The sequence below is a fragment of the Lissotriton helveticus genome, chromosome 9 (genome assembly GCF_964261635.1).
Source record: "Lissotriton helveticus chromosome 9, aLisHel1.1, whole genome shotgun sequence".
Classification (NCBI taxonomy): Eukaryota; Metazoa; Chordata; class Amphibia; order Caudata; family Salamandridae; genus Lissotriton; species Lissotriton helveticus.
This window is the reverse complement of record NC_136070.1, coordinates 519,800,932-519,820,433: the sequence shown is the minus strand read 5'-3', so window position 1 is coordinate 519,820,433 and position 19,502 is coordinate 519,800,932.

Below are 19,502 nucleotides of genomic sequence, written 5' to 3'. Positions count from 1 at the left end.
AAAATAATTGCCTTGTGCTCACACGACTCTTGAGATTGACTCTTGATTAGGGGAGAGCAAAGTTGTCATGTTCTATGGTTGTCAGAAACTAAATCCCTTCTTGTCTAATCAGGGAAGTTAATCCTTCCTTGAACATTCGAGAAAGTTTCTAGCGAACTCTGAGCTTAGCTGGCAAACCCAAAAATTAAGTCTAGTATCGACAGTAGTAGACCTAGTTAACGTCTGGCCTAGGCCTTTACTGCTGTAGGTACTATTCCAATGTGCAGAGCCTATTGGGAAAATAGGAGCTACACTACAGGGGATGATATGAATCAGGTGCTCTGGCTGGTGACTGCTAGCATGGAGCACTGTGTTTCCTGCCGTAAGCTTCCTATGCAACCTAGTCCCAAGTTTTCCATTTTTATTGAACACCTCAACATCCCAAAACATACTACTTCTTTGCTCATATGAGCTGGCAATTGCAGGTTGAGGTTGTTCAAATTGATTTGTTCAACATATTCAAGTGCCTGCTGTTCAGTTCCCTTCCAGATCAAAAATAAGTTATCGATATAACGATACCAGCATATTATACAGTTAGCCAAAATATCGGTGAATTGTCCTTTAAGGACCTGCTCCTCTCACAGTCCCATGTGTAGACAGGCATAACTGGGAAGAAGCAAGCCCCCATGGCTACCCCCCTCATTTGATGAAAACTCTGGTTTTGGAACAAAAAAAATTGTTATTCAGGCAAATCATGATCATACTCAATATCATTTTGTTGTGGTTATACATGAAAATGGGGTTAGAACTCAAATAATGTTCTATTGCTTTGATACCATCTTGGTGGTGTATACTAGTATAAAGCAAGGTAACATCTAAGGTAATCATTACATATTCCACATCCCACATGATATCACAGATTTTACGCAGAAAATCACTGGTATCCTGGACAAATAATGGGAAAGTCCTGACCTGCTCTTGGAGAAAATAATCAACGTAATGCAATGTGTTCTCCATTAGGCTATTATGTGCCGAAATAATCGGCCTCCCTGGAGGTTTCTCAGAGATCTTATGTTTTTGTGGGATAAAATACATTATCGGGATGACCGGATAGTCATTCTTAAGGAATTTAAACTCGTCGCTGCTTAACAAGCTGGCACTTTTCCATGGCAAAAGTTTCACGTAGTAGTCATTCCTTGCTAGTTTGACAGTTTGGATATCACTCCTCCTATAGCAATTGCGGTCTTTGAGGTGATTTTATGCTTCCTCTATATATAGTTTGCGTGGTTATAATACAACATTGCCACCTTTATCAGATTGAGGAACTATAATGTTGTCATTGGCTTCTAGCTTCTTCATCAATTGAATGTAACAGAGCTGTTGTTGAGGAATTTTGTATTTAATGCCTATTGTTGACCTATGCAATTTCTTAAGTTCAACTGTCACCAATTCATTGTACTGATCCAAGTTGTCATGTAGCATTATGGGATTGAATGTGGATATAGGTTTAAAATGTGTATGCCCAGCCATATTTAAATTTGCTAAAGCCTCACATTCACTGTTCACTTTACTGGTGTCCTCATCTTGAAGTACTTGTAAATTCTGCAAAAGTTCAAGATCATTGACTGTCAACATCGTAGGACTTCTCATATTGGCTGCCGCTTCTACCAACTGAGTTTTGTGTTCTTTTTTCTGTAGGGCATGAAATTTCCGTAATTTTTATTTAAGCGTGAATTTGTATAGGTCAATAGCGTTTGAGCGTAACTAAAATTACTGGCCGGACTGTATGATAGTCCTAATGCAAGAGTCTGTTGCTCGGCCACACTCAAAACCATATCCGTAAGGTTTATCACTGTAAGCGAGTCTGCTGTCAAATCCTGCTTGTCACTTATTTTGCTCATTTGTGGTTCCATTGCTTGTGTTGGGGCATTTTATTGTTGCTATTTGATTTCCCACTTGCGTCTACATTGCTGTCTTTCCCGGCGTTTTTGGTTGGCTCTTTCGCGCTGTTGTCATTTTTTGCACAAGGTCTCAGGGTTTGCCTTCTGTCCTGGCGGAGGCAATCTACCTCCTGCGCCTGGGTACATTTTGTAAACCCCAACCTTTTTTCTGGGCGGCCTTGTTCACTTTCAGATTCACTTTCTGGAACCAAACTTAAGGGCTCATTAGGATGGGGGACGGACCTTCGTCCGACCGCCACCCCAGAGGAGGAGGTACCGTCCGCAGGGGCAGCGGCGGTCCCTCCGTGCTAATTAGGATGTGACCGCCACCCTGGCGGTCACATCCTGTATTTTTTTCCTTTGCACCGCGTGGTGCCTGCTGCTTCGTGCACGCAAAGGCAGGGGAGTACCATAGGTAACATGTGCACCCCCCAACCCCCCTTCACCCTTGGGGGCCCGCAACGGGCCCCCAAAGAAAAGTCCGTATGCCTTTGCACGGCGGAAATGCCGCCGTGTAAAGGCATAGCACCGCTGACATCCTAATATGGCTGGCGGTGTCTGATAGACACCGCCAGCCATGTTAGAGCTTTTCCGCCGCAGACGGAAGGCGACCGCGGCGGAAAAGCGGCGGACGGAAAAAAGATCCCCAGCCATCCTAATCTGGCGGGGGTCTTTTTTCAGTCTGCAGCGGTTAAGCTGCATCCTCCGGGCCGGCGGTGGCTTCCGCCGGCCCGGAGGATGCGGATTAACCGCAATCCTATTTTGCCCCTTAGATTGGATACTGAAGTTGATACAAGTGTGTGCGCACTGATACTGGCTTATGAAGCTGTCACATGCGCTTGCTCCTTAGATAGTTTGAGCGACTCAAATTTTCTTGCAAAAGTAAAAACCTGACCATTCTGATAATCAAGTTTGTCCCGCTGAAATTTGAAGGCCTTGCACTTCTTGATTACATCCTCCTCTTTGCGCAAGCGCATTAACATTTCCTCCCAGTATTTTTTAATAGTATCCAGAGTGGATACCTTGTTAATCTCCTCATTTAATTCGTCAATTTTGATCTGCAATGCCATGCGATCACTTTTGGTATATTTGATGTGAATCCTTACTAATCTACACGAGGATTCCAAATTGCACTCAGCCCATTTTGTGAGCATTTTGGGGTCTGGATTTTCATAACTCAGCGCCAGCATAATGCGCAACCCTCTAGGAATGCGCCCAAACTCCAGCTATCTGGATAATGACGGGCGCTCCCACCACTTGGACCGCTCTGCCCTCATTAGCTTCTCCAATCTTTTAAAAAGTTCCTTTGTTTTAGGATTACCAGTTTGCATTGTGGAAATGTGCACATTAATATCTGACTCTGCAATTGGTGAGTCATTAAATATTTCATTTGCAGCCTGTTCTCAGCTCCTTAAAGAGTCGGCGGTCATCGTGCACTCTTGTGGGCAAATATATATATTGAGACATAAGCAGTCGGATAAATGCTGCTGCCGTTGTCAAGCATACTCCTTCACCAGACTTTTTTGCGATTTCCTACCTCTGCGGGATCCTGGCATTGCTTAAGTCCTTCGATGCAAGCTCCGTCAACCTCGTCATGGGCAGGAAATGATTGCACTGTCCGGGGGCTGCCGCGGCTTGTCCTCACAGGAACAGAGAGTATATCTGGGAAACGAAAAGCTGCTTCTTGCCTGTCGGCCCGTTACGAAGGAGGGGTCCGCAGATTACTGAGTAAGCAAACTCAATAATGTAAATGCAGCATATTTCGCCCAGCAAGTTCAGCTCAACAGGAATCGACGAATACGGACCCAGAAATTCGTGCAAGGTTAGTTTATTTTTGTACCACCCAGCACTACAGCCATGACGTGTTTCGGCCTTTGAGAGGCCTTGATCACATGACATGCATTAGGAGTTTACCAATTTTTAAAGTGCAAGGGTTTGGTCGCGGAATACTAGCAACAAGAATAGACATAATAGAACGTTCTACACAGGCAGCCAACAAAATTAATGTGTGCAAATACACATAAAAATTAAAGGCATTGTTATAATTGAAACATACATGAATTCATGAATGTTAGAATTAATAACATATATAAGAGCAGATTTAAAAAAACAAGAATAAAACCCCCAAAATTAAAAGAGGTAAATATTCAAAGTGCAGGGTGAATTGTAATAATACCTAAGTGGGTTAAACACATGTGGATATGAATTCATCTGTTGCAATCATATTGTCTGATTGTACAAAACATAAAACAACATACAAAAATAAATATTCATTAATTCATAAATATTTAAAAATTTTAAATACGTTCATTACAGATAAAGGACATACGAACAAAGGCCAACTTTAGCTTGTAAGTGACCATTTCATTGTATAATCTATATCCCAGTCAGTTTGTATAGTAGGAGTATTGAATGGAGCAAAGGTGTATATTGTATGATTATACACACTCTCCTGTTAACCTGCACACTGAAAATGACCTTGCCTTAGTGTTGATCTCTGCTCCAGCATCACATATATATATACATATATACATTTATATTTAAAACGTTTGCAAAACATTTGTAAATTGTTACATAAATTATATTTGTGATTTTAATAAAAGTTATAAATATAAAAAATAAATATATATTTTTATATGAGTTTTTTTAAATAAGTATAACATTTATATACCATTTAAAATTATTTAAATATATTTAATTTACATTTAATTACTGTTTAATGTTAATATATTTAATGTTTAGTATGCTTAATTATTTTATATAAAAAAACTGTATTTTGTGTTCGATATTAGTGTATAAAGATATTTGTTTTGATATTTTTGTTATTTACATTATAAGTATAGGATAACAATATTTCTGTACTTAATATTTTTGACACAAAATGTATGTCCCACGATATTTGTGGTTTAGCTATTTTGTCAGTGAACCACGTGTGTTAATGTAAAAGTCAAATGTAGTGTGATCCCACTTCGGCTACACCTGGCCTTACAGTAAATTGACATTTATGTAGTGGTGTCTGACTCCTCTAATGAGATCTACCAGGATGGTGTATATTTCAGAAAATAGTCCTGGGATGGTGTAGAAAGGATAGAGTTGTCAGGCAGAATCATCATTTTTGCAAAAGCTATTCTCCCTGGTACAGATAGTGTACGTGTTTTTCAAAAGGTTTCCACGTGTTTGAATGGCTGCCTGTTCTCCTCCACTAGTTTGCCTCCCACTTCAGATCACCACTTTCTAGGTGAAGGTCTTCTAAGGGTTTCCACATTTACACCAGGAAGACTGTGGATCTGCTCCAGTTGACCCAAAGGCCAGATAGCTTCTCAAAATTCTTCCAGCATTCCTATTGTTCTCTCTATTTGGCCATCCTGTGTAGAGGGATATGTGATATGTTTCTGGTAGAGAGGAATAGTTTAACACAATTTTAGAAGGGTGCTGGTATAAATAACTTTAGAACTGACAATATTGATAAAAAAGATTATTGACATTTTAAGAAAATATCAGTGTTTTGTGCTTTGATTATGATCATTCATGAAATCCAAACATTTGAAACAATTGTCCATGAGTTTATTACATCATTGTCCATTCCATATAAAACATCAAAGTCTGTAATTACAAAGCCTAAGTTGCAATCTTCATAATTGTGGGTGTTCCAAGTACATTTAATTCTCCAAATACAACTACTGATAGCTAAGGTCACTTTTTTAAAAGAAGAGCGGTTAATACTCATTGGAGTGACACCAAAGAAGTACAAACATGTTATCTGAATGTTGGGTATATCAATGTTGATTTTGTCTCTCAGTAATAGAGGAAGGTGGTCCCATCTCTTCCCAGTGTATATATGTCCATAACATTCCTAGATGCATTACCTCCAAGACAGAAAATAGAGTCCAATGCACCAGAAAGTCATATATAGCAAAATTAATATTTTGAATTTGTGTTATTGTGTCATTGAGCTAATATCTACAGACATCCCACATGCTCAATCTCTGGAAGGGGAAGTCAAATGATTGGAGGGGAAAGGAGCAAGGCTATCCGCAAAAGCAAAGATCTTGTACGATGTATTGTGAGTAAGAATGGAATTCGGGAAATTGATCTGCAGCGTTTGAATATGACTCAATTTCAATAGTAAATGTTACTGGTGAAAAACTGCAACTTTGTTTATTACTTCTATCGGGTAGGCCTTTCACAGGGTACCATTAAACCTACACAGCAACTTATGGGGTAAATACAATAGGCCTGATTCACAAAGGTAACTTACACTTGGAAGTTATTTACACTTTAGAGTAAATATACTACTTTTTACTTATTTTCAAATTCTGAGTACTAAAATGAACACAGTAGTAAATTCAGAACCACACATGGCCAACCACTGGTACTACAACACCTTCCCATAGCAAATAATGGAGGTGGGAATTAAAATAAAAGCCCATAGGAAATAATGTTACATCAAAATTGATTAATAAACCAGTTTTAATGTAAAATTTAAAAATGAATGAAACATTAATGTTTACTAAAATGCAACTAAATTAATTTTAGTTCAATTCAATACCTAATAATTATTAAAGCATAATAAAAATATTTTTTCTTTAGGTGGGGATTTATTTTTTAAGTCAACCTTCAGAAAAATAATGTAACATATTTCCATAAATTACATATTCATTCACAAATTAAGTTAGTAGGGCTGTAACATTTTTGAAAGATGTGTGTTCTACATTTGAAATACATATATAAAATTAATATACATTAATATTTAACATAAACATAAACATATTTGTAATATTTATTTTCGAGTCAATACATTTTTCTTGTTTACAGAGTTCAAATGATTTTTATTAAGCATTTTTAAAAAATCAACAGGGTGTAATAAATGGATGTTTGTAAATTGGTAACGTTACATAACAATAACAGGTTCCAAAGAAATGATCCAATGCTAGCAATATAAATAGATGAAACATTTACAAACAGACAGCAAATTATAATACAAAACAATATATTAAATGAAATAATACTAATCAAACAATGGATTGCCTGAATGTCTGTAAATCGTTTATGAAAAATGTATTTGTACAGATATAAGATGAGGGAGAGTAGTGTTAAGCAAGTGTGGAATAATACCCAAAGTTCAATTTGTTTATAAACATACTTCTGATCTGGCGAACATAGAACCAGAGAGAAAGGACAACCTATGGGAGTTAGGGGTTGTAAGGGTCATGTTGTGGATGAGGGAGAACGAGTTAAGCGACTCTACCAGTATGTCATGGCGGCTTATTTGTGGCGAAATAGTTATATAGTTTGTCCCAGATATGTCTGGCAGACGGTTTCCAAGGAGACTGTTGGAGGGCGATGTTGTCTGCGCCTCTGATATGGATGATCCAATGAATCCAACCTTTAAAGAAGGCTTTGTGTGTGTCCTTCCAGTTATTTAGGACAATTTTTATTGCAGAGGTGAGTATGAGATCCAAAAGCACTTTATCTGCTTGTTTTTCTATTTCAGTGCTAAGAAAACCTGCAATTGGGGAAGAGAATTCTCTTTTTAGTTGGCAATCAAAAAGATTAGATAAGAACGTGAGAACCTTATCCCAGAATTTTGACAAAGTTTTGCAGTGGAGAATAAGATGGGCTAAGTCGCCTATTTCTTCCTTGCAATTCCAACAGGTCGGGTCTGAACGGAGATGTTGTGAGTGTAAATGTGCTGATGTCCAGTAAGCTTTATGAATGAGCCATAATTTTGTTTGAGATAAGACAGGAGAGATTTTACTGTGGGTAATTGATTTGTAAATTTGGGTCCACTGTGTTTCCGACAGAGGGCTAGTAGAGTGTTGTTCCCAGAATGTGGTAATATTTTTGTTTGAGGACGAGCTTTTTGGTCGCTGCCAGGCTTCATTGCTAACATCAACAAGTTGAGACCTATTCTCCCTAATTTATAAACTACTACCACCAAAAACCTCCATCATGACTAACAACTGAGATGTATCACTCTCATTGTTGAGAAGGGTTCTTGTTAGGTTGAAATGATAAGCAGTATTGTATCCTAGAATAAATTCACGCTGTTTAATGTTTAACGCTGTTTAATGTTGACCATGGAGACAAACATGGAGACAGCACAACTGGCTAGTACTTTAGCGAATATCTTTCTATCAAAATGTGTCATAGGTAAAAGTGAACACTAAGCAATTCCATAGTTCTATTTGCTTGAAGACCAAATGTGTTTTACTGCACGCAATGAAATTCGTTTTAATTATTTCTTTCTTTACATAACTCCAGTTGGCCGTGAGCTGGAGTTTTCTTAACCCCCCCGCCCTGCCCCTCCCCCGCCCCATGGAACTCCCTTCACAGGCTGCTACTGCTAAAGGGTATACCAGGCCATATGGCTTGGGCAGTGCCCAAACTTACATCGTGACGGGGGAATCTGAATAAGTTCTAAGTACTTTTGGTTACTTGAGAATATTGCATCTGTATTACTGTGAAAAGGGTGATGACCAAAGATGTTAATCCTGCTAATTGTAGAACCACTTATGGTCAAGTAGAGAGTATCCAGTGTGGTCTTTAAGGAACACGGAGATTAGGGTTTCTAGAAGGGCTGGACTGGGAACATCAACCAGCCCTGGCAGATTGCTACTCGACCGGGCCTAGGAGGGGGGTACCAAGAAGCACCTCTTCTGCTTTTGTTACAGGGGCCGATATTGCAGCACTGTTGCAAAACCGACCTCCAGTGACAAAACCAGCCCCTACAGGCACAAAACCGGGCCACACCCCTCCGGCCCACCAGGGAAATGCCCAGTGCCCGCTATGGCCAGTCGCCCTGGTGTCTAGGAAAAATGTGGGCAATTAATCCTTTTACATTTCTGTATTTGAAAGATTGGCTGCTTCTTGTTGTGACAGGTGAGCTGTCTATGCTGTACAACTTTCAGATTAACACAGCATTATTTAGAGGGTCCTTTCATGACAGTATTTCCATATTTTAGTCTGGATGCTACTAGAGCCAGTTGTTCCAGGAATAGGTTCATCATATTTTTTTAGTGGGCAGAGCGGGGGTTCAAAAATCTTTCAGCATGTTTTTGACATTTATTTATTTACTTTTTTAAATTTACAACAATATGAAAAACACGTCTAGTTGCGAGTTAGTGCATAGTTTCCAGTCAGTTTTGTAAAATCAGGGTGGAGTAATCCTTAGTGCTATTGGGCAGAATAGGAAGTTGTTAGCAAGTTAAGGAGAAAAGGAGAAACTGTTTGTTGTTGATGTGTGATCATAATTTCTGGTTTCCAAGAGCCCACCTTGATAATGATGTAGTTTTCCTTTATAATTCTGATATATAAGCGAGTATATCAGTGTTTTGTTGTACAGTACAGCCCCTGTTGTTGAATAGATCTCTCTGGGGAATCAAATAAAAAGTCTTCGGATTTATTGATTTGCTACAGCTCGGTAAGGAAGGAAACAAACCAATTGAGGGCTTATCTCTCAAGCAATAGGCATGACTTCACATTACTTGGTGAGTTATTTGATCCATTGTGGAAAAACAAGCTAAGAAGATCAAGGAGAATGAATAGGCAACCCTCACCTCTAGGTGGTGCGCCACCACAGCAATGATTATGCTTCACCTAGATACACTTACATCACTTGGAGTACAGCAGTAAAGCACAACACTGTGATTCATTGCATTGTAGCTATAATTACAATATAAAATGAAATAAATAAGACACAGAAAAGGATTTTATTACATTTTAATTACAAATATACTAAATATTGAAATGTTGAAATCATTTTACTAAAGGTAATAAAAAGAACATTAAGATACTTTGGGCCTGAGCAACAAAGTGATACATCTCCACGCTCAGATTTACACCTACTGTTAGTGTACATTTACTACTCTCTGGTAATTCAAAAACATTCCTTGGAATCCTCAGAGAATGCTGCACCTGGCTCAGGTTTCCGTGCATATTCCTAGGCAGGATCATAGTGCCACTGTGCAGAGTTCCCCATAGAGGTGAAGTCCCAAAGGGGTAATGGGATTCCCTGTGGAAATGCACATATTTTTCAATGGGGAAATTATTTTTACTAAGTGTAGGAATGCCTTCCCCAACACCCCAGCAAATCTGAGGGTGGTCCATTTTCCTACTCACCCTGGAAAGGGATTTGTGCCATCCCTTGGCTAGAGTAAAAATCCTACTATTTTCAGAATGGAAAGAGGACGTAGAGGAATTTGTGAATGTCAACAAACGTACATGCGTGTGGTTGTCACAAGCTTCTAAGAGGACGTCAATTTACCTCCCCATTGAGTGAGATTCAGATGTAGGGAACACCACACTCATGGCCGAGATCTTCACACACGTAAATGGACTTTCCGCTTCCAGCAATCCATTTCCAAATTCCAGAAAGGCAAATGCAAATATTTAGGGGCTGATTACGAACCTGGAAGTCAGACCACTAGGCCATAGTGTTGGCGGTCAGGAGACCACCGTCAAGCTAGCAGCATCGACCGTGGTGGTCGGTTAGCGGCGGTATGCTCAGGCTCACTATGTGAGATTGAAGAAGATGCCGCCGAGGTGCAGCGCCTGCACTGTTGTGCGCACACTGTTACCATGCAACAGTGTTGTAGAGGGGGGCACAACATGTGCCCCCATGCACTGCTCCCCCCCCCCGCGGTGAAATCGATCATGGGCCCTGTTTGGGGCCCCCTCTTTACGTTTCTGACATACTTTGGCGGGGTCGTCGCCATGTAAAGGATGTCAGAAAGGGATGTCATGGGGCGTGGCTTGAACGCCGCACAAGATGGCGGCTTAGCACCGGAGCTCCGCAAGTCGATCACCGGAGCCGGCGACTTTCTCCGCACTCACCAGACCTTAGTGAGCGCTGATGTTATATTTGGACGTCGGAACGTGAACTGAGCAGGAAGACCTGAGCTGCTCTCCTCTACTCCGACGGAATGCGCTTCTCTCGTAAGTGACGCGCTTCACCTCCCGGCGGCCGCCATTTTCTTTCACTTGCCGCGCAACTCCTTCACCAGCGAGCGCCGCTTTTATACCTCAGCATGCGTAGTGCGGTTGCTCTCTACACCGGCCTCATGCCTTAAAAGACCCCTTTCCTGCTTCAAATCTCACAGTTTGTGACTCCAACTACTGGTTCTTGGAAGAAATACTGTCGTTTTTACTCACCATATCTTGTAGGTGTTTCCTCATGTCTGACGCTTATCTCATCATCATTTGGTGTCGCGCTACTCTGCATAAAGCCTATTGAACATTTCCAGTGCTTTCAGCATCTCCATTAGGAATTCTCTGACATGAGGTGATAGTTTATATCCACGATATTCTTTTGGCTATATCTGAGGAAAGGTTATATGCTTTAATTGACTGTCATTTGATTGCATTTCGTCATTCCTCGTGCAGCAAATGTACGTTTTTTGAGTTTTTTTTATTTTTTTTTTTACTATAAGGAACGCCTTTTGCTTCCTATTTACAACATTTTTCTCATCCAAATTTTGTGGTGGCATTGTACTTCCTTCCCCTACCTTTTATGGGGAGGCTTCGTACCCTCAAGCTCACAGCATCAAAAACCAAACCACAACTTTCCTCAGACTCTGATTCCACGACACCTACTATGGATGATACTGCTTCCCTCAAACCTAACGCTACCCACGGCGCAATTCCTAAAAATACTTCAACCAGTAAGCTTTTACAACCTGGTTCAACAAAACGTTTGAAAAAAGACCCTCCATCTCCAGGCTCTTCATCACAATCTGCTGCAATGGATCTTATTCTGGAGGAACTTCGGGCACTCAAACCCTTCATGGCCGAAACCACTAAAACCTTACAATTTCTCCATGACAAGTGGTCTACGTTAGAATCAAGGGTTCTTTTGGTGGAACAATCTACAGAGACTCTTCATACCTCATGTGCAAAAATCTCGCTCTTAGAAAAGGATGTCTCTCTCCTGAAGCGACAGGCAGAGGAGTTGGAAAATCGCAACCGGAGGAACAACCTACGTCTTTATAATCTTCCGGAACTTACAGAGGGGTCCAATCCAACAGCTTTCTTTCAAACCTTTCTACCAAAAATCTTGGACCTTCCTCCTTCCACCTCTCTAAATATCCAACGTGCGCACAGACTTGGCCCGAAAGTTTCCAGTAAACCTCGCGGAGTCATCATGCTGTTCCTTCAGTACACTGATCTCCTCCAAGTACTTTCGGCAGTAAAAGCTAAAAAACAAGTTATGTGGGAGGGCCGCAGGCTATACCTCTCTCAAGATGTTGCTAAGGTCACAGCCGACCGTCGGAAGCAGTTCCTGGATTTGAGACCCCGTTTGAGAACCCTTGGCGCCAGATATGGTCTACTACATCCTTGCCTCTTCAAGGTGACCTACAAAGAAAGAACAACTACATTTGAAGATCCACTCGTCCTTGAAGAGTTCCTGCGTCGCCATGAAGCCGAAAACATGGACACTGCAAGACCCGTCTAACCATTTTGTTCTGTTTTGTCTGTTTTTGCCATGTTTTCTCATTTGTCTGATTATATGTTTCCCTACCATTTTTCTTCTTTTTTTTTTTTTTTGTTGTTTCTGATCCCTGTATATGACTGAGTGCCCTACACCCCTGTATATCTTACCTCCTTTGTAGAATAGTCTCGTGCTACTTTTTATTGCTTCTACCATGTGTATTATTAATGTTCTCTTCTACTTTTTTACCTTCTTACAGATCCTCTCCCCGTGTTTCTTCATCCCGGTGTATCCGTGCTTCCCTCCATTTCGTTCCTTCGCTGGTTCCTCAGGTGTTCGACGATGTGAGTCTCCGTTGTTGATGTCGTCCTCTTCTGGCGTCGTCATCCCTCAGTCCTTTTTGACCTCTTTTTATCTGATATTACTACTTTCTACATGCTTTGTTCTCTATTCTCTACTGTTCTCTTTCTCTATCTCTTTACTCATCTCTTTCTCTTCTATCTCTTTACTATACTTTCTTTATTCTCTTTTGCTCTCTTTCTCTTACACCTCTTGTTTCTTACATTCTTACTACTGTTATCTTTCTTTTCCTATTCACTTTTCAATGTATCTTTTTTCATACCATTCTACTGAAGTTACAAATTCCGAGTAGTTACTTGGAATGTTAAGGGGTTAAATAACCCCATTAAACGTCAACGTGTCCTAACCCACTTGACAAGGCTCAAAGCTGATGTAGCTCTCCTCCAAGAATCCCACCTTTCAGACAAGGAGGCTAACAAACTTAAACGTTGCTGGGTGGGACATGTCTTTCATTCTCCTGCTTTGGGTAAGAAAAATGGCACTGTTATTTTATGTCATAAAAAGTTAAATGTTTCAGTTGTATCCCATGAAAATGATGACAATGGTCGTTGGGTTATCACTAACCTTCTTATTGATAAAATTCCTATTGTTATCTTCAATGTTTATGCTCCTACAGGTATTGATAAATTGTTTTGGCCTGCTATTTCTGACAAATTAATTACAATTAATGAGAAATATGTTATTTTTGGTGGTGATTGCAATCAAGTTCTGGACCCCTTTCTTGACAGAAATTCTAAGGTTAAGTTTATTCCCTCTAAGATGCATTCTCAGTTTCTTGCCTCTATCCGGAATTATGCTCTAGTGGACATATGGAGACTATGTAACCCTGACCTTAAAGAGTACACGTTCTATTCCCCTACCCATCACTCCCAATCCCGTATTGATTACCTTTTCCTTAGCAAACCCCTAGCACAATTAGCCACACATTCAGACATTGGTTCCATTTTAATCTCAGACCATGCTCCCGTTTTTGTTGATATTGACCTTATTCCCTTCTCTCCTCACTCAGGACGATGGAGATTTAATAATTCTTTACTCCTAGACCCCATATTCTCTACTAAATTTACAGCTTTTACCTCTGAATTCTTTACACTAAATCATCTCCCTGGGTCTTCCTTTGTTACGGTGTGGGATTCCTTCAAAGCAGCTGCTAGAGGTTTTATCAACGATTTTGTTTCTCAAAAGAAAAAACAATCAATCACCAAATCAACTCAACTTTTAGATAAAATAAAGAAACTTGAATACACTTATTATAACTCTTCCTCTGAATCCTCACTTCGCGAACTTATTTCAGCCAAAATTGAATTTAATAAATTTACCACTAATGCGGCATCAAACTCTCTCCTTAAATGTAATTCCCGTTATTACGGAGGACAAAACAAAATGGGCAAACTACTAGCTAATTACCTTAAAATACTCAAAGAAAAAACAAAGATTGAATCTTTACAAGGTCCAACCGGTGTTTCCTTCTTCAAAGATAAAGATATATTAGCTCAATTTGTCTCTTTCTACCAAACTCTATACACTCCCGAATCTATCCCTGATCCTGATGATCTTCTTGCTTATTTTCGAGATATTCCTTCCCCGCAATCTTCACATGTTGATTTTCAAGCGCTAAATCTAGATATCTCCCCCTCCGAAATCTCTCATGCCGTCTCAATCCTACGTAAAGGTAAAGCCCCGGGACCAGACGGTTTCACCATTGAATTCTATACTCATTTTTCTTCCCTTCTCCTCCCTAAACTTTTCCTGTTATTTCAGTCATTTGTTGATTCTGGTTCCTCTCGAGGGACTTTCCAAGAAGCAATAATCTGTTTAATACCCAAACCAGACAAAGATCATACACTCTGTAAAAACTATCGCCCTATCTCCCTGGTCAATACAGATTACAAAATTTTTGCCAAAATCATAGCTCTTAGATTAGATCCTCTATTACCAGAACTTATTGGTCCGGAACAATCTGGATTCGTTAAAGGTCGTTTGTCAACAGATAATTCTCGAGTTTTCTTTAACATTTTGAGTAGAGCCTCTTCTCTTACTTCCCCATTGGCCGCCATTACTCTCGATGCCGAGAAGGCTTTTGATAGAATTGGATGGGATTTTATGTTCCAAGCTCTTCGTTGGTTCGGTTTCCCACCTAAATTCATTTCCCTTATCTCTTTACTTTACTCTAGTCCCCATGCCTCCATTTTTGCTAACGGCATCACTTCTGATTATTTTCCCCTCCAAAGAGGAGTTCGTCAAGGATGCCCTCTATCCCCCCTTTTGTTTATTCTAGCTTTAGAACCCTTTTTAACCAAAATTAGACGCGACGAGAATATTTCCGGTTTTCAATATGGCCCCCAACAACAACAAGTTAAATTATCGGTATACGCTGACGACATTTTATTTTACTGCTCTGACCCTCAAACAACCCTTCCTTCCTTCCTAAACCAAGTCTCCACTTTTTCTAATGTATCTGGCTATAGACTTAACACGGACAAATGTGAAATATTACCCCTGAATCCCTTATGTCTAAAACATCTATTTGACACCTCTGGATTCTCCTGGCAACCCTCTAAGATTAAATACCTAGGTGTTTGGTTCGCCCCTCGTATCTCTGACACCCTCAAATTTAACTTCGAGTCCCTTTCTACTAAGCTCACTTCTTCCATCAATCGTTGGAACCCTCTCTTTCTTTCCTGGTGGGGTCGCCTGGATTCCATAAAAATGATGATAGCTCCTTTGGTCTTATACACTATTTCTATGATTCCCATTCGCATCCCCACTCATCATTTCAAATCGATAGATTCTATTTTATTGAAGTTTTTATGGAAAGACAAAAAATCCAGAATAGCCCTATCTGCTTTAAAGAAAGACAAATCTTTGGGTGGAGTCAAATTTCCCAATTTTAAATCATATCATACTGCTTTCTCCCTAAAACAGGCCTTACGATGGCTTTCTTCGGATCTTCCGTATTATCCTCCGCTTTGGTTGACACTAGAATCATCTTTCCTTCATCCTTATGAATTCAATGAAGTTCTTTCCTTCTCATCTGACGTCACCTCCCTTCGATCTCCCATCATTTCTCATACGCGTTCTCTTCTTCAACCATATTTGATATCCACTTACCCTTCCGCATCTTCTACTTCTTCTCAACCTATTTGGCATAATAAACTTATTAAAATTCATAATCGTTCAATTTATTGGAAATCCTGGCATTCCCGTGGTTTAAAATGGGTTTCTCAACTCGTCTCTGACTCTTCCCCTCTCCCTTTCCACTTACTCCAAACCCAATTTTCGTTACCTTCCGCTTCTCGCAAACAATACCTATCTCTTCTTCCCTCCCTTACCCAATATCTTTCCTCTCTCCCTGCCACCAACGCTATTCCTATGCTTCACCTATCCATCTCAAATGCTCTTGACCAATCCCCATCTGCATCTTTTCTTTATAAATCCCTTCAAACATCTGTTGAACGCACTAAATCCAAAGTTGAGTTGGCATGGGAGGATGATTTGTCTCAAAATTGGCCCACCATTTTTTGGGATAAAGTTTGGTCTAAAATTCAGAGTACATCTAGAGCTGCCAATACTACCCAAACCTTATTTTTTATCTATAATCGTACATTATACACTCCTGTAATTTTGTCTTCTTTCTCTCCAGACACTTCTCCCACTTGTTGGTCCTGTCCCTGCCCTTTGGCAGATTTGAAACACATGCTCTTTGAATGCCCTCCTATTCTCCATTTCTGGCATTTAGTTTGGTCTCAAATACAAAAACTTTTTAAACTCACTTTCCCCTTTTCTGTCCTTCATGTTTTCCTAGGCTCCCTTTCCCCTGACCTTTCTGGACCCCACCATAAACACAAACTACTTGATCTCCTGATAGCCATTGCTTTCCATCACATTACCTCACATTGGAAACAGGCTAAGGATGTTTCTTTCTCTGCATGGTGGAATGCAGTTTGTTTTAATCACCGCCTAGACACCAATTTTGTCTCCCCTATTTCCCTAGCAATTAAACGCGACCTTCTATGGCTTCCCCTCACCGAATATTTATCTAGAATTGCCAGACCATCTCCCCTTTCTCCACCACGTACTGTTGAAGTTCAAAAACCACCGTGAACTGTTTTTTATCTTAGTATATGTAACTTTATTAATGCATCCTAATTTCTTTTCTTTTTTATCACTTCTATGTTGTATGCTTCTCATGTTTTTTCCCCCAACCCTCAATATTTCTGCAATTTTAAATTCCATTGTTTTTGTTTCACATTTTTTCTTTGATCACTATTATTCTGATGTAAGAGAGTTTTATTGTTTTTATAACTTCTGATTGTTTCTTCATGAACTGTCTTTTCTTCTTTATGCCTTAATAAACTTCAAACTCAAAAAAAATAAATAAAGGGAGGTCATAATCCCGATGTCGGTGCCTATACATAAGTACAATACTTAATAAAATCCTTTTTCAAATATTTTTTTAAAAGGTAATGTAGTTGTTTGATAATCCACTTATTCGATATAATTTAAGTGTTCCTTGTACCTGAATTTGTATACCCCATAACTTGCTCTCAAGAGTAAGCCTTAATTAGTCAACCTAGCTTTTTCCTGAAATACAAAGCTCAAAAGGAGGCTGTTGGCTTCAGTCAGCTTACATTAGAATCTGGACCCTGAGCCCTCAGGGACAACAGGCAGTACTTATTGCAAGAATGTTCTAGTTGGCGATGAGCTCCCTGTGCCCAATGGAACAGCCCTGTCAATTACCTCCTCGTAGATGGGTTCTACCAGCCGCGATCGACAGTGCATGGACTTATTTCCCCAGCATTTGAGGAAAAGTTTGCGTGATGCCATTTCAATCTATGTCCCACTTTATCCTCCTCTGATAAATCTACTAAATCAAAACCAAAGCATATTTTAGTGTCCTTGTTGGATAGAGCCCGTATGTGTCCATAAAGTTACTGGTGTCTGCAACTAAATAAATACATAAATAATGTGTTTTATTCTGTAACGCACCTGGGGGAACTTATAGTAGCATAGCAAGACGCGTTTGCAGTGTCCTCTGGATCCCATTGAAGGTCAGCAGTTGTGTGTTGAAGAATGAAAGGCAAACAGCAACAAAATAAAGAAACTTACAAGTAATTCTCCGCGCAGAGGGTTAACAAAAAGGAAAATGCTGGAAGACGAGACAGGCAGCAGAAACTTAAAAATGGAGGCCCTATATTACCTCTCGGCTGCTGTGCAGTAAAGTCTCTTGCATGGTTTCTCCGCCTGGTGATTTCTGAACCAGTGAGCACTGAATGGTAAATGGCGTTCTACTTTCAACCCTGCGAGAGCTAAGAAATTATTATTATTAACATTACTGTGCTTTTACGTTATTGGTAAAATTAACATTTAGTTGTTGGGTTTGCTGTGCAATATACATTATTTCACCTACTGTGCATTCAAAGTAGTCTTGTCACAGCAACAGCACGCCAGCATGAAAAAGCTTTTTAACAAATAGGCAAATACATGTCTTTTGTGAATTAAAAGGTGTAATTATATCAGCTTCAATACATTTGTGGGTGAAAATCTAAAAATAAGAGGAAATGAAAATGTTCGAAAATACAGAAAATTAAAACTAGGAAAAGTGTATTATTTTGCTGCAAATTATGCATGTCAGAACAATTTTATAATACCCTTTCACCTTCTTGTGCCTAATATTCAGGGCTTTCAAAACATGTTGATGAATTTAAGACGTCTTTGTGTAACATGTCTGCTACAGTCCTATTTTGGACTGAAGCACACATTAAACTGCCGGATAAAAGCTACCCAACGCTGTTTGAGCCAGATTCGCTCGTTTCTTTTTTCAACTTCTTGTTCTTGACCTTCCACTGACATCATTCTGTACTGGTTGTTAAGAATGATATGATTAACGCTATAATTGCATGTAGAATAGCTAATACAATTTTGCATAGATGTTCTACACAATTCTAAAAAAATATTGATATGGTGGGTGTGTGTGTGTGTGTGTGTGTATGCACAATAAATTCAAAAGTTATATTGTCATTTTATCAAAAGGATATCTCTAAATGTTTCTTATTCCCTTCTATATTCATAATTGTTTTTATTCTAATAAAAAAATAATGTGCCATCAGCCATGGCATAGTCCTGGTAAATTTCTGACATTTGCAGTGGCAGAGAAAAAATGTGCTCCAAATGTTGCTACTACCAACTAATTGAAATGACCAAGGGGACGAGGCAGCTTGGAAAGATAGATGTTAGGCCAAAATTTCCCTGCCATTTTGTAAAATTTATTTTAGAGTTTTTAACATAGGGCTGCTAGGCTCCAAAGACTGAACTAGCTCTTTACAACAAATAGGTGTATATATATAAGCCAGACTTTGGACCATGTCAGTATATTTTTAGCGTATACGGCACTGCAATCAGTTATTACATAGACCCCGAAATATCGCAGGGAGCCCTGTGAGTATGCAAAGTCATTGTCTAGCAAATGGTGCTAAACTCCATGAGTCGGATCAGATACATCGATTACTGTGGATTTTGTTCAATTGACTGTAAATCTTAGGACCCTCAAAAAAGTTTTTAATTTCTCCCTGAGTGCCGGGCTGAAGGTTGCAGGATTTGTTAAGAAACAAGGGATTTGTCAAGAAACAAGGGATATCAGCACCAAACACGACAATTTCATATGATGCGCCCTTGATCTCTAGGATCATTATTGCATGGTTATTGGTGATCCTTTGTATAAGGGATTCCATTGCAATGGGGAAAATACGACGAGCGAGAGGGCACTTGAGAGTTGTATAGATTGTGATAGTTAC